Source organism: Odocoileus virginianus, chromosome 6, assembly GCF_023699985.2.
Source record: "Odocoileus virginianus isolate 20LAN1187 ecotype Illinois chromosome 6, Ovbor_1.2, whole genome shotgun sequence".
NCBI classification, from domain to species: Eukaryota; Metazoa; Chordata; class Mammalia; order Artiodactyla; family Cervidae; genus Odocoileus; species Odocoileus virginianus.
This window is the reverse complement of record NC_069679.1, coordinates 6,132,460-6,153,004: the sequence shown is the minus strand read 5'-3', so window position 1 is coordinate 6,153,004 and position 20,545 is coordinate 6,132,460. Positions and strand designations below refer to the sequence as shown.

The 20,545-nt window shown below is 39.8% G+C and overlaps 1 protein-coding gene and 1 long non-coding RNA gene across 9 annotated transcripts in view; one reads left to right on the top strand and one right to left on the bottom strand.

Moving 5' to 3' along the window:
* LOC110126909 (uncharacterized) overlaps positions 1-14,642 on the bottom strand; it is a 63,118-nt gene extending 48,476 nt beyond the window's left edge. Inside the window, exons 1-2 of one of the 2 annotated variants that reach the window (XR_011488139.1) lie at positions 14,314-14,642; positions 8,261-8,474 (exon numbers count right to left, since the gene is read on the bottom strand). This is a non-coding gene — a long non-coding RNA (uncharacterized lncRNA). The remainder of the gene's footprint in view (positions 1-8,260; positions 8,475-14,313) is intronic. The other variant, XR_011488138.1, reaches the window with a different exon arrangement.
* A 179-nt stretch (positions 14,643-14,821) lies between these two features.
* Positions 14,822-20,545, top strand: part of DENND4A (DENN domain containing 4A) — a 112,995-nt gene continuing 107,271 nt past the window's right edge. For 3 of the 7 annotated variants that reach the window (XM_020876843.2, XM_020876846.2, XM_020876842.2), the window contains exon 1: positions 14,822-15,064. The gene's annotated coding sequence lies outside the window, so the exon portion shown is untranslated. The remainder of the gene's footprint in view (positions 15,065-20,545) is intronic. The other 4 variants (XM_020876847.2, XM_020876848.2, XM_020876850.2 and 1 more) reach the window with 2 other exon arrangements.

Sequence of the window (20,545 nt, the reverse complement as noted above, 5' to 3'; positions counted from 1 at the left end):
TAAACCAAAGAGGACAGGGGGAAGAAAAGAAGAAGAGATCACAGGAAACGGTACTTCATGTAGCTTTTCATGTGAGGGTCTTAAAGTAGGTAACTGATTATTAAAACAAAAAATTTTAAGTTCTCTGAGCTTCTACCCAGAAGGAGCCTTGTTTTCATTAAAGTGGCCTTTTCAGAGACTCTAAAGTTCAGCACAAAACTGAATTAAAGACAACTAATGGTCTAAATAAATGATTGTCATCCTTACATGAGAACTGCAAAGACCAACACAATAAGAACAGTTGACTATTTACTAAATATCAATAAAGTATGTAGTCCTATGTGATTCCTTTTGAGGTTTCAGGGTTTGAGATGGGTGTTAGTGATAAAAATAGAAGACCAAAAATTTATTATATAAAATAACTGTGTTGTGTTGAGGCGATTTTTGGTTGATGGAAGAAAATAAATATGTCTGTGGAATTCCTTTTGTAAATGCCAACCTGTGTGGATATATGTAGAGATCTGGATGTTTTAAATAAAGATGATAATTAACAATTATTCTACCCAAATACATAGATTGGTATAAGCCATGTAATTAAAAACTGGAACAATACATATTCACAAAATGAAACATGAAAGATATGGAAAGTCCTTCAGATAATTATAGACTTGATCACAAAATACTGAAAAGGACAGAATGATTAAGATGTAGTTGGCAAAGGCCAACACAATATTGTAAAGCAATTATCCTCCATTAAAAAATAAAAAAGGATGTAGTTGGGGTTGTACTTGGAGTGGAAGGGAAATGGTTAATTGAAAATGAAAGGTCAGGTATTTACCCCTCTGTCCCAAAACCTGGACTAGGATTTGCTAATGTCTTAATAGATTTTCAGCTGTGAATAAGACCAAACAAATAAACAGTCTGCCCGAAAGCTGCCTCATGTGTAGGCCTTTTAGTCTTCATCCATCACAAAAATTCCTTTCCCTGTTCCCTCTAAATTTACAGATATTTTAAATTAAAAAAAAAATTTTATTGAGATATTGTTGATTTACAGTACTATAGTAGTTTCAGGTGTCAACATAGTGATTCAAAATTTTTATATATTATACTGTGGTTACAGGTTTTAAAGGATAAAAGTTTCTCAGAGGCATCTGCACAATTCTTGAAAAAATTAGCATCATAACTTCCTATTCCAAGAAATTTAACTGGGTCAAATAGAAAAACATTGAGTGAGGTTTCTTAGGCCCTGAGTGTGAAGTTTCCCTGGAACTATGAGCTAATAACCATGTTCCAAAGGCACAGTTTTTTCACAAAGAAAACACACATCTCAAGTGTCTTTCCTATTCTAGTTCTACATCTAGTAGACAGGGCTCATTGGAACAAATCTTATTTCATTGACAGTGTACTTACTCAAGCCATAAATCTTTTTCTCACAATTCCAAGCAGTAATAGTGACAAGATCAAATTATTTTGGAAGATATTTTCTGACCCGCCTTAGTTAGCAGCATATATGTGTCCTATCTAAGTGATATTCTTATTTATCCAAGTCAGCTTATGGTCCAGTTACTCAAATTTTTTGAAATTCTTAGTTCTGAGGACTGAGGAAAGCATTAACAATTCTTCCCCAAACTTCCATCTGCAACTATTTCTAATAGACTCTAACCTCAAAATGTGCTTGATTCAACTTCCTTGTTGCTTTGGAAACCCCTGCGTATCATCATTTAGAGTTATTTTGCATTACTGTAGTTCCTTATAAATAGATTCACTCTGTTCTCATATTAAGCTATGAAGATTTGCTTTATTTTGATTGTTTTTATACATAGGACTTACTAATATTCCACAGTTTTTCTTTTCCCTAAATATATGCATTAGTTGAAGTATTAAAAAAGCTTCTGTGTTAAAGTTTGTAAATCATACTAAGTCCACATAGGCAAAGGGTTGCACTTTGCATATGTTCTATAGAAAAAGAAAACCAAACCTAAGTAAGTAAAATGAAGGGTCAAGCAAACAATCCAGCAGAGACTCTCCCAAAGCCACAACCATTTCTTACCCTAATTCATAGTTTCATTACTGTCCACACTTTTATTCTGCTTACTTCTTTTAGTGCCTTCCTTAGATCTGTTAGACATGCTTTTGGATAGTAACACGAACCTCTACTGAATTCCTCCTCTAATACAATTTGGCCAGTTTCATTTGCACTCTAGGTGTCCTATATGATACAAAAGGCAATGTTGTGAAGACTCAGGAATGTAATGGTAATAATATTTCTCTTTTTTCAAAAAAATATTTATATTTATTTTGCTGTGGCAGGTCTTAATCGTGGCACATGGGAATCTTCAATCTTTGTTGCAGCATGCAAGATCTTTTAGTTATGGCATTCAAACTCTTAGTTGCCACTTGTGGGATCTAGTTCCCTGACCAGGGACTGAACCAGGCCCCCTGCTTTGGGAGTGTGGAGTCTGAGCCAATGGACCACCAGGGAAGTCCCTGGTAATAATATTTCTACTGTCCTTTCTCATCCTCTCTCCTTTAAGCCTATCACCACTAATGTAAAGCTACTATTAAACCAGAGTGACCTTATTTATATGGTCAACTAAAGTGAAGTTGCTCAGTCGTGGCTGACTCTTTGCGACACCATGGACTGTAGCCTACCAGGCTCCTCTGTCCATGGGATTTTCCAGGCAAGAAAACTGGAGTGGGTTGCCATTTCCTTCTCCAGGGGATCTTCCCGACCCAGGGATTGAACACAGACCCAGGTCTCCCGCATTGTAGGCAGACGCTTCACCGTCTGAGCCACCAGGGAAGGCCATGGCCAACTAAATACCCTGCTTATTGTTGTTTTTCAATTCCCTCTTTTGGCTTCATGGGCTTCCCCGGTGGCTCAGTGGTAAAGAATCTGCCTGCAATGTGGGAGACCTGGTTCGGTCCCTGGGTTGGAAAGACCCCCTGGTTGGGTTCGATCCCTGGGTTGGAAGGGAACAGCTACTCACTCCAGTATTCTGGCCTGGAGAATTCCATGAACTGTACAGTCCATGGGTTACAAAGAGTCAGACATGACTGGGCAACTTTCACTTTTGGCTTCACAGAGTACAACAGACATATTGATGAACTCCTAAAAGATTTTAGTATTTTTCTTATTACATGGAATTTAGTAGTAGTGAAATGGGGAGGCAGGGAACATAAATAATTAAACCAGCCAAACAGTTATAGTTGGAATATCTGGACTCCATGAGCCATTACATTTTGACCAATTGCTTGTGTAAGAGGAAGCGACCTTGTTAGCTGTTCTTTCATTACTTCCTGCTAGTAAGATAAAGGTAAAATCCTTTTTTTAAATGTAGATTTTCTGCAGTAATAATTCACTGAACAAAATTCAATTTTAAAATATTTTAAACATTCAGAAAAGTGACAAAAATATATGTATCTTACAAATTTAAAAAATGTTATCATCTCACGGTATTTGTTTAGATACTTCTTTAAAAAACAATACAATGTCACAATTGAAGCCCCAATTTCATCTCCTTTCCCACACGCCTTCTTCAGAGGAAGCCACTATCCTAAAGTTTGTAAGTGTCCCTTTATTGTAGAAATTTGTTTATGTTGATAGATGTCAGTAGATTTCACTAACTTTCTTAGACAATTTTTTTTTAGTTTTATTGGAATATAGTTGATTTAGAATGCTATGTTAGTTTCTGCCATATAGCAAAGTGAGTCAGTTATACATATATCCACTCTTTTTAAAATTATTCTCCCATATAGAGTATTGAATAGAGCTCCCTACGCTCCCTATACAGTAGGTCCTTAACAGTTATCTATTTCATATATATTAGTGTGTATATATTAATCCCAATCTCCCAATTTATCCCTCCCATGCCCCATTTCCATAAGCTTGTTTTCTATATCTGAGATTTCACTAATTTTAAGTATTGTATAATATTCCATTGTATGACTGTGGACATTTAGTTTTTGTCATCACTGTGAACAATACCCTAACAAACACCTTCATAGTGTCTCCTGGTGCATATGTGCATGAGTTTCCCTAGGTGCAGGAGTTCTTAAGTTTTTATGGCCAATACACATTAAGAAATAATTTTATATTAAGTTCCTGTACATGCATACACGCACATATCACCACAGGCTGAGTTGCCTGGTAAGTAGATCTGAGACAGAAATTAGTGTACAGGCCATTTATGAGGGAGTGTCCTGGAATCAGTACCTGCTGGGAAGTAAACGAAGCAGGAATATGGGCAGAGGTAGTTTTGTGCTCTAACAAAGTGATAACAAAGGCCTCAGTTGATCCCACATTCGCTGCAGTGATTATTCAGAGTCATTTTGAATCAGGACAAGGGGATCAGGCTTTTAAACACCTGCACTGCTCAGTTACTGAATACAGCTGCTCCCAGGAAGAGGGTGTGACCTTGGGCAAGTAGCTCTCTTCCAGGAGAGTCCTACAGAGGGACTCACCCAAAAGCTGTAGGCTGCAACATATCTAGCAGCTCAGAGAATTAATCATTCAGTCCTGGAGAGGGAGAATATAGGTGGTGTAAAAAATTCACAAAATAATCCTTACCCTGGTATTTCTGTTCTATTTCATTTGTAAAAAAAAAAAAAAAAGTTTATTATAACCCTTAAATTGATTTCACAATTCACTAATGGATCCTGAATTACAGTTTGAAAAAACTGCTCTAGAGTATATACCCAGAAATGGAACTGCTGGATTGTAGGGTATATCACATTTTAAATTTTAGTAAGTATTGTCAAACTGCTTTCCAAAGGGGTTGGGCCATTTGACATTCCGCCTAGCAGAGCACTGAATTCCAGTTTTTCTACAGCCTCAATAACCTTGGTATTGTCAGATTTTATATATATATATATACACACAAAAATACAGTAGAGGGTAATACAGTAAACACTTTGAAACCCATCCTTTGGTGAAAGTAAAAATGTTTTCAATACTGTATTATACCAAGACATACTTCCTGCTAGCTTATCAACTACCAAAAGGCATGTGCATTTCCCTGATAATTAGGTAACATTCAAATTTTAGTCTTGCAAAATAGAAATCTACTCTTGCAAAATAAATCTTTTCATCTTGTGATCTTTTTTATGGCACCTAGAGGAGTGCATATAACAACAGTAAAATACCTGCAGATTGAAAGAGTGAATTCTTTTTTTTTTTTTCATTTATTTTTATTAGTTGGAGGCTAATTACTTTACATCATTGCAGTGGTTTTTGTCATACATTGAAATGAATTAGCCATGGATTTACATGTATTCCCCATCCCGGTCCCCCCTCCCACCTCCCTCTCCACCCGATCCCTCTGGGTCTTTCCAGTGCACCAGGCCCGAGCACTTGTCTCATGAAAGAGTGAATTCTATGCCTAGACACATGGCATTTAAATTAACACTTTTTTTCTTTTAATCTCTGAAGCAATGTGGTTTAGTAGAAGATTACTGGCCCAGGAATTGTGAGGCCTGGGCTTTGGTCTATTCCACCCATCGGATTTGGTAAATTTACTCCACCTTTCTGAGGCTCAGTTCTTTCATCTCCTAAATAATAATTTTCCTATGTATCCAGCTTACTTCATGGAGAATTTAGAAGACTGAGTTCTCAGAACTGATTTCATATTTATGTAATAGAGAAAGCAAAGAACTTGGGGATCTAGATTCTAGTTTTCAATCTCCTGTCACTATTGTATGTTTATGACCTTGGACAAATCACAAGTAGGCAAATGTTCACTTTTGGAAAATAAAATGCTCACTAGATGATCTCTAAGGTTCTTGCTCAAAAATCCTGTTCTGGGTTATAGAAACATGAAGTCAATTTATGAAAATATCATTCTCATAAAGCCAACACAACATGGGTCACATGATACATTTTAAATCCACTTCTAATTGCCGGCCCCACCTCAAATCACTCTGTAATCCAATCCATTTAGCCCTACCCTTGTCCAATTGCCCTATATGTTACCTGAACTCCACCCTTAAGATTCTCATTTGCAACTGATTACTACTGCTATGATTTCAATACTTGGTTCTAACCTTGTGGCAAATAGAGCCTTGTGCTGTGTGATCACCAGGAGAATTTGAAATGGAAGATGTTTCTTTTTTTTTTTTTTTTTTTGATAACTCCATTAACTCCTCATTCGCTTTTATCACAAAGTTGGTTAAAGATGAACGGTATTGTTCCATACTCTCCTCAACCTGACATCAAGGGCCCTACTTTCTTCACTGCAGGATTCACTGCTTTCGAGACAGCATTGCACAGGCAGGCAGGCATTTGCCAGCACTGCTCTATTGTACCTTCTCTAAAAGGTATTCTTCCACTTCAGTTCTAATATTCAAATAAAAGATAGCCTCATCTCAACTTCTGTTTCCTTTTTAGTATAATTTAAAACTCTGTAAATTATTGTTATAACATCTAAATTCTATTAAATCAATATGCTGATTTTATTAAATTTCAAATGCAGTTAAGATAATTACAATCAAACATGAAAACTTGCAGACTTGTAAGCGGAGAATGTAGAGGAAGGATATTTGTTTCTAGGAGATAGTAAAGTGATACTGACATTTAAGGACCTAAACTGGCCCTAGGAGAAGCTTTGGAGATCTTTATGTTTGCTTATTTCTAATTTAAATCTTTATTATTAAATGTCTATTATTCTCTAAGCCCTGAATAAACTAGTTGTGAGAGTTTTTCCCTTCTGGATTAACTCTGTCCTTAATATAACTAACCAATCCATCTCTTTGTATGCATATATGTGCTTATGGACAGCAGAGGCTTAAATGCTTTCTTAAATTCCATTAAGAGCCTCCTCTCATGAGCCTGAAAGTGTTCTGAATGAGAGGTGTCAACATGCTGGAGAAGAGATGCGAAGAACAAGGAACGGATGCAATGCTCCTAATGCCCTGCTCCTCTTAGGTAACATCGAGACTGAACACTGATGAACTTTTCCACCGAGAGTAGAAAGAAAGGAAAATAGGAAGCTAGCAACCTCAAGCTACCTCTAGATAAAATGATCATATTTCTTCTTTAGAAAGACCAGCCTGGCAACAAAGGGAGGGATGGATGCAGGAGAAAAGACAGGAGACTGGGAATCCAGTTAGTTGAATGTCACAAAATTTCAAGTAAAAAAACAAAAACAAAAAAAACAGGGGTTTGAACTGGGTCAGTAGGAATGCAGAGAGATGAAGAAGGGTATGCTTGATGTTAAGGAGATGGTATCAATTGGTTTTGATGATTGATCAATTTTTAAGGAATAAGTGGGAAAAAAGACGAGTTGATTACTTATAGGTGTTTTTTGTTTTTTAGCCACACTGCCAGCTATGTGGAACTTCCCCCACCAGGGAGGGATAAAACCCATGCCCCCTTGCAGTGGAAGTGTGGAGTCTCAACCACTGGACCATCAGGGAAATTTTAAGGTATTCAGTAGTGTTGTTGTTGCTGTTGTTTGGCTGTGCTGGATCTCCCTTGCAGTGCAGGGCTTAGTTGCACGCACATCCCCATGGCACGTGGGATCTTAGTTCTCCGACCAGGGATCGAACCTGAGTCCTCTACTCTGGAAGGGGAATTCTTTACCGCTGGGCCTCTAGGGAAGTCCCTTCACAGGTTTTGACTTTTCTGACTACTGTATGCTGCTGCTGCTAAGTCGCTTCAGTCGTGTCTGACTCTTTGCGACCCCAGAGACGGCAGCCCACTAGGCTCCTCTGTCCCTGGGATTCTCCAGGCAAGAATACTGGGGTGGGCTGCCATTTCCTTCTCCAAGGCATGAAAGTGAAAAGTGAAAGTGAAGTCGCTCAGTCGTGCCCAACTCTTAGCGACCGCATGGACTGCAGCCTACCAGACTCCTCCGTCCATGGGATTTTCCAGGCAAGAGTACTGAAGTGGGTCGCCATTGCCTTCTCCAGACTACTGTATAGTGAGTCCTATTCAAGAAATTAGAGAATATAGGAAAAATAGGTTTCGGGTCAAGATAATGAGTTTACCTTTGAAACTGTTGAGTTCAGGTGCACTTGGGACTTGTATGTCTGGAGGCAAATGAATATACAATCCTGAAGCTTAGAAGAGATGTATAGACTAAAGATGTGTTTGTCTCCTAGTCTGAGGGATTATAAAGAAAACAGAAGTATTATATTTTTAAGCTTATTTTTTTCAATTGCAGGTGTTTCCCCTTGCCGGCAGTGTTCTTTAAGCTTTGACAATAAAAAGGGTGTCCCTGTTGTTTACCCTTGCAGGATGCATGTCTGGGCCAATCAATAAAAAAAAAAAAATAAGACTCACAGTGTCTGATTTGTTTAGCTTCGTGTTTCCCAAATATCCTCGTTGCAACAACAGTGCTCAGTACATGAAAAAAGATGACTCATATTTCCTGCAAGTCAGCACAGATATCCATCCTTCCAAATTATTTGAACCTTTGGCCACTCCCAAATAGAGTCAAAGTGTTGGAACAATTTATGAGCATTTCTTTCATTTGTTGAGAACAATTCTAATACATCTGTAATAGAGATTCAGAGAAAAAAAAGAAAAGTTTTTCTTATCTCGTATCACCCCAACCCCCATATCCCAAACAAGGTGCCCTCACCATTTATAGAAGGCTGACTCATTTGAAAAGACCCTGATGCTGGGAAAGATTGAAGGCGGAGAAGAAGGGGACAACAGACGGTGAGACAGTTGGATGGCATCACTGACTCAACGAACATGAGTTTGAGTAAACTCCAGGAATTGGTGATGGACAAGGAAGTCTGTTGTGCTGCAGTCCATGGGGTCGCAGTTGGACATGATTGAGCGACTGAACTAACTCCCAGGTGGTGCTAGTGGTAAAGGACCCACCTGCCAATGCAGGAGACATTAGAAACACGGATTTGATCCCTGGGTAGGGAAGATCCTCTGGAGGAGAACATGGCAACCCACTCCAGTGTTCTTGCCTGGAGAATCACATGGACAAAGGAGCCTGATGGGCTACAGTCCATAGGGTCACAAAGGGTCGGACATGACTGAAGTGACTTAGCATGTGCATGCATGCACATGCACGTGCACACACATACACCTTTTATAGAAAGTCTAAGTTCTCTCTTGATTGGTTCAAATATCATCTATCCATCACCTTGAATCCATATGCTCTGAATTAATCACTCAACTTCCCTAAGCTCCCACAACAACAAATTTAAACACCTAGTGCAGAACTTGTCCGTCTGCCTGGGAGCACACTTTGTGACTTTAATATGCACTTATCTGCTTTCATTCCCTTCTGTGCCCAGCACAGTGCTTTGTGTATAAATGCCAGCTGAAGTGAAACTGTAACATGTCCTGAAAATACTCAACCATGGACAATGATAGTCAAGCTATACTACATAAAAACAACTTCCTTTTGCAGATCATTTAAAAACTAAATGTTGAATTTATTAATAGCAGGAATTGTTGAGAGAAGTAAAAGCATTAACTTGAGGAAGATGTGGAGAGGCGATAATTTTCAAATTTGTGGGAAAGTGCTGACTCAAAATATGATATGACTCCTCAGCCACAGAGAGGGTAGAGACAGCAGTGTCTCAGACTGCTGCAGCCCTCTTGTCCTTAGACACTCAAGTATCAGGTTTAGAATTTGTTATTTGCAACATGATATTTCTCATTATTATTCTTACAAGCTGTTCAGATAATTTGTCTTGGAAAAGTATTTCATCAGGTTTATGGGTTTGTTTTTTTCTGTTTTTGGCCATACCTCTTGGCATACAGGACCCTGGTTCCCCAAACAGGGACTGAACCCTTGCCCCCTGCATTTGAAGCTCAGAGTCTTAATCAGGGACTGCCAGGGAAGTCCCAGGTTTGTGTTTTTAAGAAAAAAGATAATAATCTGACAACACTGCCAATAAATTTCAGTTTGTGGATGAAGTACACTGGAATGTCACTCTAACACTTTCACAATGAATAGAATTTGGTACCATGTGTTCTGCTTTGGCAGATAGCTAAAGATTTTCTAAAGACCATCAATTCTTGGTGGAAGGCTTTCTCATCCACAGGGACAGACATCAAGAACAGTTTTCTAGAATACTCTTCCCAAGACATGGATAAATTTTAAAAAAGATATAAAGAAACTTCTGGTTTAGCAATTAAATAGATTTAACAGGTGGTGAGGATTAGGTGGTACAATAATGGAGTTTTCAGTGTTTTAAACTGTTACTGGTTTCATAGTTTTCCTTCATGGATTTTTCAATTTACAGCATTAAAAAAATAATTTCTAAGAAACAACCAGAGTTCCAGGTGTGAAAGATAACATAATTTCAGAAAAGGCATGGAGCCCAAATTTCTAAGGCACATTTAAAAAAATCTGGCCATGACTGCAATGTTAGACTCCCTTACCCAAATCACATTTAGGGTTTAAGTTTAACCGTGACTGCTGTGACAGATGCTGAGAGGACTCATGGTATCACTGTTAAGGACTCTAAGGTACTTAAACGAATTTCCTGAGCAGGCAGTCAAATGCTTATTGTCTTTCTACTGCCTTTTAGTATGTTCTTTCAGAAAGTGTTATCTCTGATTAAAAAAAAGAAACATTCAAAACTTTTCAACTTTTTAATTTTGTTTTGGCTGCGCTGGGTCTTTACTGCTTTGTGCGGGCTTCTCATTGCAGTGGCTTCTCTTACTGCAGAGCACGGCTCTATAGTGTGTGGGCTTCAGCAGCCGTGGCCTGTGGACTCACTAATTGCAGTTCCTGGGCTTCAGAGCACAGGCTCAATGTTGTGGCACATGGGTTCAGGTACTCTGTGACATGTTGGATCCTCCTCGACCAGGGATCAAACCCCTGTCCTTTGCATTGGCGGGCAGATTCCCAACCACTGTACTGCCAGGGAAGTCCCCAAACTTTTCAACTTTTGAAGCTTTCTAGGATTCCATTCTATAAACTGTGCTTGCAATTATATAATATTTTAACCCTGGAGAAGGAAATGGCAACCCACTCCAGTAGCCTTGCCTGGGAAATCCAATGAACAGAGGTGTCTGGAGGGCTACAGTCCATGGGGTTGTAAAGAATCGGACACAACTTGGCGACTGAGCATAGTCATTATTTTAATTGGCATTCCTTAATGCAGATGAAAATACATGAATTTGTTTGCCAGTTAAGAGAGGTTCCCAATTGAACTTTTTTTTTTCACAGCTTTATTGAGAAGTAATTGACAAAGTGGACTAGACATATTTAAACTGTGCAACTTGCTAAGTTTGATCTGTGTATATATCTGTGAAACCATCACTACAATCTAGATAGTGATATCTATACATCCATCCATCCAAAAGAGTTCCCTCTTGCCCCTTTATGTTATAGTCCTCTGCTTTCAATCACTGATTAACCTACAGCTATGCCCTCACATTAGGAATAAGAATCCTGTGAATGATATGGGCAGTGGGGAGGAAGGATCTATCCTGGAAAAGAGATTTAACATTTTATTTAGTAGAGTTAAAATGCTGCATCTGGGATGTGATAAAAAATACAAAAAAAGTATGAAGAAAAAAAAATACAAAAAAGTGGTTGACTCTGTATTTTCAGGTCAAGATCTTGATCTTTTGAACTTTATGGAATGCTGGGTTATCTGAAATGTGAGAAAAATAGGCTTCCTTCTCTCTTGCTCTTTTCTAATCCATTCTTCACAGAAGAGTCCTTTTTAAAATTAAATTTACCCAGAGCTGGAAACATTTATTTTTTAATGAAAATTAGTAGCATTAAAAAGATACATAGTTAGAGTAGTTGTACATAAACAGAGCGGCAGGTTGTCTGGGCCATCTTGGAGCACACACTTACAAGACCAAAGGGCACATGTTATTGTCACAGAACACAGTTTTTCAGTGCTGAAAATTAACTGATCCTACATTAGTCCTCCTCATTAGTATGATGTGTTAACTATCTGAGCTAAAAACTGACACTTATTTCTTACTCTTATTTCTCAGATGGTGGTTTCTAAACTTATATGGGGGAATTCCCTGGCTGCCTGGTGGTTAAGGGGCTTCCCAGACGGCGCCAGTGGTAAAGAACCTGCCTGCCAATGCAGGAGATGTAAGAGATGCAGGTTCGATCCCTGGGTTGAGAAGATTCCCTGGAGGAGGGCGGGCAACCCACTCCAGTATTCTTGCCTGGACAATCCCAAGGACAGAAGCGCATGGCAGGCTACAGTCCACGGGGTCGCAAAAGTTGGACACAGCTTAGCAACTAAACCACTACCACTGGTGGTTAAGACTCACTGCTTTCACTACTGTGGATCTGGATTTGATCCCTGGTTAGGGAATTAAGATCCCATAGGCCACCAGGCACAGTCAAAAAAAAAATCACAATAATAAACTCACATGGTGTAATCCATTAAACCCTCCAATGGCAGCAAACAATCCTACTGATCACCAAGGCTACTGCCATTTTTAGGGGGTGTGGGAGAGGAACTTACCAGATACCTTTCAAAAATACATGTCTTATAAAGTAGAATAGGATTTATAATATACTCAGTACAGAGTTCCAGTTTGGGATGATGAAAAAGTTCTGGAAATGGCACACTCAGCCGAAAAAAAGAAAAACACATTTGGAATCACAGCATCAATAAACTACATGTTCGTAACAGTTCATATTCTTTTCCTTAGTAGCACTCTGCAAAAATGAGTAAGAATCACTGATTTGGATTACTACTTGCAATAAATAACCCAATAAATGTACTTACCAAATAGTACTGCACTGATTAGGGCTTCCCTGGTGGCGCAGAGAGTAAAGCATCTGCCTGCAATGCAGGAGACCTGGGTTTGATCCCAGGGTCAGGAAGATTCCCTGGAAAGGAAATGGCAACCCACTCCAGTACTCTTACCTGGGAAATCCCATGGAGGGAGGAGCCTGGTAGGCTACAGTCCAAGGGGTCGCAAAGAATCAGCCACAACTGAGCAACTTCAGTTTAGGCAACTATACATGACATACAAAACACTTAGAAATTACATTATTTAACAGTTTTCAGTGAAAGTGGTATTTCTCCATATGCAGTCTTATGTGACATTCACTTTTTTTTTTAATCAATAAGGAAACTGAAGACCAGAACATATAATTTGAACAATTTAGTGTTGAAGAGGCTCAACCTCAGGTTTTTTATTTTACTTTAAATCTAGTTCTCTGGCCCATTTGGTGCAGTGCTAACTTGCCCCAGTGGTGTCCGACTCTCTGTGACCCCATGGACTGTAGCTTGCCAGGCTTCTCTGTTCATGGGATTCTCCAGGCAAAAATACTGGAGTGGGTTGTTCGGCCTTCTTCCAGGGAATCTTCCCAACCCAGGGATCCAAACCAGATATCCTGATGCGTCTGCACTGTAGGCGTATTCTTCACAGTCGAGAAATACAGATATAATATCATACCCCAAACATCACTGTTCTCAATTCCCTGCTCTAATAGGCATCCCTTCCTCTTCAATAGCTTTCAGCTGCAATTACAATGAAATCCAGTCTTGTTTCTTTATCTTCCTAGGGCCTGGGGAAATGGGCCCTCACTTGATTACACACTCACCTCTTCAGTATCAGGGCAGACTCCTCTCTGCACCTCAGATTCCCTGGCACCATGGACGCCACTCAGTTTCACTCCAGCCAAGTTCCTTCCTACCACAGGTCTTCTGCATAGCCATTTCCTCTGCCTTAATTCTCCAGGGCATTTCTCAGATTACTGGCTCCTTCTCATCCCTCAGATGGACCTTTCCTGACCACTTTTTTTTTTTTTTAAACTATCCCGGTATCTGCTCTCCCAGAATTCTGTTCATAACCTTTATAGCATGTTTCCCTCAAGATCTTGCGAGTATTCACTGTCCCTCCTTTTCCCACTAGACTGTCACCTCCAGTCTAGAGGGCAGACCTTTTCTGTTTCCCTCACCAGTGTGTCCCCTCAGTTTTTGAGTTTCAGTGAATGTTTGTTGACTGACTGAATACAACAAAAGAAACAGAGATAAGAAATAAAGCTATAAACCTGGTTAGTAGAAGGGGTTAGTTAAAGACTATTCTGCAGGATTTAGGAAAGTTGACTTGAAATCTTTTAGGGTCCTGTTTCTCTCTTCTTTTGTCCGTGTAATAATGTACACTGATTGAGTACTTTCAGGTACTATGTTAGCACTTCACATATATCATACTATTTAACCTTCTGAGCAACCCAGTAGCAGTAATCAGCCTTTATTATCCTCATTTTTCAGAGGCAACTTGCCAACAGCCACTCATAGTAGAACCACAGCCAGGTGTAAGTAGGCCATTACCCATTAATCCAATGTAACCTACACCCCTTCAGTCAACAATTGGTGTTTCATCAATGTACTTTTCAGAGAACCCTCCTGAATTCCCCATTTTACCTGACTTGCAGTATCTTGGTACCGAAACCTACTAGGAGGTGGTTGCTAACCCCTCAGGGGGTTGCCCGGGGACTCTGAGTGTCCTTTGTAGAGGAGCTGCCGCTCAGGCAGACGCCACGAGCTCCGGCTAGCCAACGTCGGGACTCCTGGGACTGTTGGGCAGGAAGGAGGAAATAGGTCACTTGGCCCATGACGGATCCTGACCCTCGCTGCGGTGAAAGGGGAAGAGAAGGTGTGTGTCGCCCACGCTCGCCTCGGTTCCACCCGAAGGGGAACCACAGCGCACTTCCCCAACTCTACTGCGAGTCACGATAGAACACTGCTCAGCTCCGCCCACCTTCCACGCCTAGCGCGTATCCGGCGCTAGGACCCCGCGACCCTCAACGCGTCCCTGATCCGCCCCCTCGAGCAAGCGCCCGGTCCGCTATTGGCGCTAGCAGGCCGCGATCCCCGCCTCCGTCCCCTCCGTCACTGTCAAGATGGCGCCGGTCGCAGCGGCGGCGGCCGCGGCGGCTGGAGCCAGAGAAGGAGGCGGAGGCAGCGGCGGCCGCGAGGGGAGGGGGAGTCCCGTCTGACTGAGACGGCAGGCCTGGGCGGGCGGGGGTGCCGCGCAGGGCGGAGCGCCGCTGGGGATGAGCTAAGCGGGTTCGGAGCGCCGCGGCATTCAGCCCCTCGTGTCCCGCCACCGCTGAGTGGACGCCGCACCGCTCTCCAACCTCGACCCGCTTCTCGAGCGGGAGCCAGCGGTGAGGTGAGTGCGGGGGCGGCGGCGCGGACAGCGGTGGCATGTGGAGCTGTCACTGCCCGGAGCGGTGACAGCCGTGGGCACGGGAGCGGGGCCGGCTGGGCTCGGAGATGTGGCGTGGATGGCCGCGACCTCCGCTCGGGGGCTTCTCGGAGCCTGGCTGTCCTTCGCTAGCTGGGTCGGCTGCGGGTGGCGCGGTGGTGCTGAGAGCAGCACCCGCGCCGCTGCGTCGGCAGCTGGGGGGTCTCCTCTGTTTTCGTTCCGGATTTTCTATTCCGGGCTGGCGTGGGGCTCTAGTTGGTGGGTGGGGGCGGGGGCGGTGAGAGGGGAGGTCCTGGAGCTGGGATTTTGACAAGCTCGTTACGTAAGACGGAGGTGGCCTCACGGAATCCCACCTGCTCGACGTTTTAAACAGGCGGCAGCTGGAGCCTGGCGGGCCCCCAGAGGCCCGATTTTCCTCGCGGGGGTCTGCGTTGCCTACCTCGGCCAACGTGAGCCTGCTCAAGGTCCAAGTTGGCCAGTTTGGGGTTTTTCCCCAGTCTTTTTTTGGGGGAGGGAGGGGGTTGGCGGAGAGGTGATAAACAATTCCTGGTCGCCACCATTCCCTTTGAAGTTTACCGCTTTCTGGGGGGAGGAGGGGAAAAAAAGCTTGTGACCCAAAACTGGGTCGCAGCAACGACTTTTCATGATCATGCTTTTAAATGATAGATGTACTGAAAGATTTTTGTTATTGTTCCAGTGTGCTTTTAATTCAAACGTATGGTTACGCCTGGAGCCGTAGAGAAGGGTTTTTGTCTCATAGGACAGTTATTTCTTGTTTGCAACAGCAGGATAGGCATCAGTCAACAGGCATGCATTTATCTGGGAAGAAAACGCGTGTCAGCTAGCTAGAGACCCGTAAGGGCAGGAATTGTACTACTCCGTGAATATGTTATTCTTTAAAATATTATCCGTTAATGACAATAATAGTCCAAATTTAAAAGAAGCAATTTTACAAGATTACAAGCTGTTGTTTGGTGTACATAGTCTCTTTCTATTTTTGCTTGCCCTGATCCACCTCTTCTCTCCTGTTGGGGGAAGGAGGAGGAGACACCTGTGAACAGCGTAGCCCAGGTTACATTAATCTATTGTAGTGCATTTGAGATTATTGTAAAAAGTAGTCTCTGGGGGACCTAAGATTGGTTAATAAATAAGGACTCTTGGGCAAGTTACACAGTTTTATGTTTAGATACTAGGATTTCAGCTTTTGAAAATCTAAGTATACAAGATTTCTGAGATATTTGCACCCCTTTTGAACTTGTAATGAAACAAAAAAATTGTTATTAGGCCTCTTTTATGGAAACTTTGTTTTGGCCAGAATTAAACATTTTGGGTAGCTTTTACCTCATTTTCACATTTTCTCTTTTTGAACTGCAGCTCTCAGTAGGAGTCCAGAATAGTGTATATTATCATCGTCATCATTATACTACTGTATGTTACATAATTTTCTTTTTCTGAATGATTAAGCGTAGACTTAACTTCATTGTGGAATTTTAAAAGAATGTATTTGTTAGGAAAGTTGATTGCTTTTGACGGTAGCCCAGTACTGGGAATAAAAAGTAAAATTTGGCCTCAGTTTTAAATTTATGTACACAAAGTTACACTTTTGAAAATTGGTTAAGCAGTATAAATTTTATGTTTGTGCAAGAGAGCCAGGAAGCTGATGCTGATTTGTTCTGAACTTTTCCACATGAGTTACCACTGGCTTAAATAGTTATTGATTCTTAAGCTCATGGAGCTGTTGACCTATTTATGGCAACTCGAATAAAATTTGGAGTAATTGGGAGGCTGTGAGAAGGAAGAGATAGAATGCATGACATTTTCTAATTCGTTCAAAAAATAATAAAAATGTGGAAGAATTGTAAAAGAAAGCTATTTTTTCATTGAGTGATACTAGTTAATGTTATCTTTTGTTTGCAGAATTTTTCAAAGCGTACTTATTATTTATGTGCTTAGATTTAAGCTCCAATAGAGATGTTTGATGTATTATAAATGTTATATCTTATTTATTCCTATTTAAATTAATGGTTCATTATTCTAAGTGGAAGAAGAAGTGGCTGTAACAGACAGAAGTGACTGTAGCAGAGAAATTAACTTGTTATTCTTGTCCTCTCTGATATCAGAGAATTATTTTGTGGGAATTTTTCCTTGTTCCTACCAAATGTGGAAGAAGAAAATGAAGAAAAGTCAATAAAAATTTCTTTCTTTCTTGTTTGTTCAGTGTCCTGTTGACTGTTGCTCAGTAGAAATTGTGGGGGCAAGTCAAGTACTCCATGCTTTATTACTGTGTATCATAATTATCACTTTGAATTCTAAAATAGCAATGTAGAGCTTTATATATAAGAAGGGATTAATTTATATAGTATGTTACTATAATAGTGAAAAATCTGTAAGTTAAAATGCCATATACTAGAGGATTAGTAAAATTAATGGCAGTTAATATGTGTGGTAAATGCAATTATTAAAAGTATTTTTTTAATTTACTAACATGAGAAAACACAATGTAATCTTGAGAGAAAAATAGGAATAAAAGGAATTACTATGTTATTATTTTTTATATATCATATATGGCAAAATGATTTTCAGGAAATGCATACAATATTAAAAGACATTATCTCTGGATGATAGGATTTTCAGTAATTTCTATTTTAGTGTTTGCATTTTGTTCTCTCTTCTGAATAGTATTACTCTAATAATAACTAAAATGAAACTAATATGTTTTCAAGAGTCATAGGAGAAAATCCTGAAAATCCCATATAACTACTGCCCCAATAGAGACTACCTTATGCCTCATTATTAACAAAACTAACTGAAAATATGGTGTTTATGCAATATACACAATAATGGAAACAGCTAGTAATACAGGTGAAGGCATTCTCTTAGCTACCAGCACCAGCCTGATAGCAGTTTTCTATATATGGATGCTCCTATTACTGCACACTGTTACTCTCCTATCTTTTTTCTGTTTGTGTGTTAACCCTCACTATTCTGTGTTGCCGGTGCCACCAACTGATGAACTGTTTGACTCAAGTCTTTTCTTCATTACCTCATCAGTCAGCAGGCAGCGGGTTTTCAATTGTTGTTGAGGTACCAGGTACCTTGGTAGTCACTGGGAATACCAAGGTGAATGAATGAAACATGGTTTCTAACCTCAAACCCTGGCAGAGAAAGCCCTTTCTTTTCTTTCTGGTTCATCAGTGCATATACTGTGCTCTGCCTTCTCTGTCTCACTGCCAGGCACCTCAGGCAGTATCTTTTTTCCTGGTGATTACATCCTCTTTTAACTTTCTTTATGGGAAGATATTATCTGAGTTCCAGACAACCAATTTACAAGTAAATTTTTGGAACGTTACTTGATTGTATGTTGGGAAATCTTAAGTTTAGAAGGACTCCACATAGGTTTATCTATGGCTGCTGTTATTTTTTAAAGTGTGTAACAATTTCTTGGGACTTTCTTTTTGCTTCCTTCTTTTCAAAACCACAAACAAGTAGAAAGCAGCAGGAAAAAAAGAGGTAGAAAGGTGTTAAGGGAATTTTCCTGCTAGTGCTATATGTACTTCATTTTCATTGAGAATAGTGAGTCATCAAAATACAAGAAATACTGTTTCTGGTATCATTAGGTTGTATCTTTTGAACCATATAAAAATGCATTTTCCATATGTATGTTAAAGTGTATACACATACATAAACTCCCAGTTTAGCTGGTGGCATTTCCAAATAAAAGCTGAAATATGGAGATTGGAAATTTGTTACACTAATTTTTGTTAAAATATTGTTTTATAGGGGAGACATTTTGAAAAGTTTAAAAAATACAGAAAATTCCCCAAAGTAGTAAGCAACACACATACTCACCATAGAAAATTTGACATCTCTTTTATTTTTGCTTGAGATACACATTATAAAAGAACTGTGTGAAGAACACACTAAATTCTAAAATTTCAGTGTAGATCTTTATACTTTACCTGAACATTGCTGATGAAAAGTCTCTTCTTTTCTCCCCAATTTCATCCTCTTTCTTTCTCTCCTTATCTCCCCTCCCAGAGGCAATTGTTGTGATGAATTTGATGTATATCCTTCCAGTTTACCTTTCAATAAACTATATGTGTGTGTAGTACATGACATTGCTTTTGATGCTTTTGAAGAGTGTGGACTTTGGAGCCGTAATGTCCTAGGCTTGAATCTTGAGTCTGCGACTTAATAGTTTTGTGACCTTAGGCAAGTTTAAAAATTTTCCATGCCTCAGTGTCCCCATCTATCAAATCTAGATAATAGAAATATTTACCTCATAAGGTTGTAAAATTTAAATGAGGTGCTTTTTAATTTTATATTTAAGCTACTTAAAACTGTGCCCTGGTAAATTTAGCCAGCTATTAATACAATTGTGTCATGGTATACACACTTTGAAACTTGCTTTCTTTATTTTACTTTTTTTCCCCTCGATTCCTGTTGGCACTGTAGGTCTAGTTCATTTATTTTTGACTGGTTTGTAGTGTTCCATTGATAAATGTACTGGAATTTGTCATTTCATCTATTGATAAACATTTAGAGTGTTTTCATTTTTTATCTACTATGAATAGTGCCTCATGAAATCCTTGTATCTCTTCAAGCAACATACCAGAGTTTCTCCAGGTCATATACCTGATTGTCAAATTGCCTGGTCTTAGAATATAAATTTTTCCCTCTTTCCCCAGTGTGTATAGAATACTGACAGTTTCTATTTGTGCATATCCTTACCAGTAGTTGGTGTTGTCAGACTCTTGGATTTTTCCAGTCTGATTGGTGTGACATGGCATTTCATTTGTGTTCTGTTTTTATTTCAACTTCTTTTTTTCGTCTTTTCTTATATTTGGGTATTTTTGCTTATCTCTTCAGTGATTTGCCTATATCTATCCTTCACACATTTTATACTGGACTTTTTGTTACTGCTTTGTAAGAGTTCTTTTTAATATATTGAAGTAAACTTTTAATTTTATCAATAGGATAATTTTACATTTACAGAGAAGTTTCAGGGAGTTACCACATTCCCCACACCCAGTTCCCCCTATTGCTAACATCCGACATTTCTGTGTTACACTTGTCACAATTAAGGAACCAACACTGGAACATTACTATTAACTAAAGTCCATAATTTATTATTCAGATTTCATTAGTTTTTACCTAATGTCCTTTTTCAGCTCCAGAATCCCATCCAGAACGCACACTACATTTAGTCATTATGTTTCCTTTGGCTCCCCTGGGCTATGACAGCTTCTCAGATTTTCCTTGCTTTTGATGACCTTGCCAGTTTTGAGGAGTATGGGTCAAGTATTTTGTACAATGTCTCTCAATTTGGGTTTGTCTGATATTTTTCTCATAATTAGACTCGAGTTATGGGTTTATGGAAGGATGACTGCAGAGATAAAATGCCATTCTCACGTCATATCAAGGGTACCTATCAGTATGACTCAT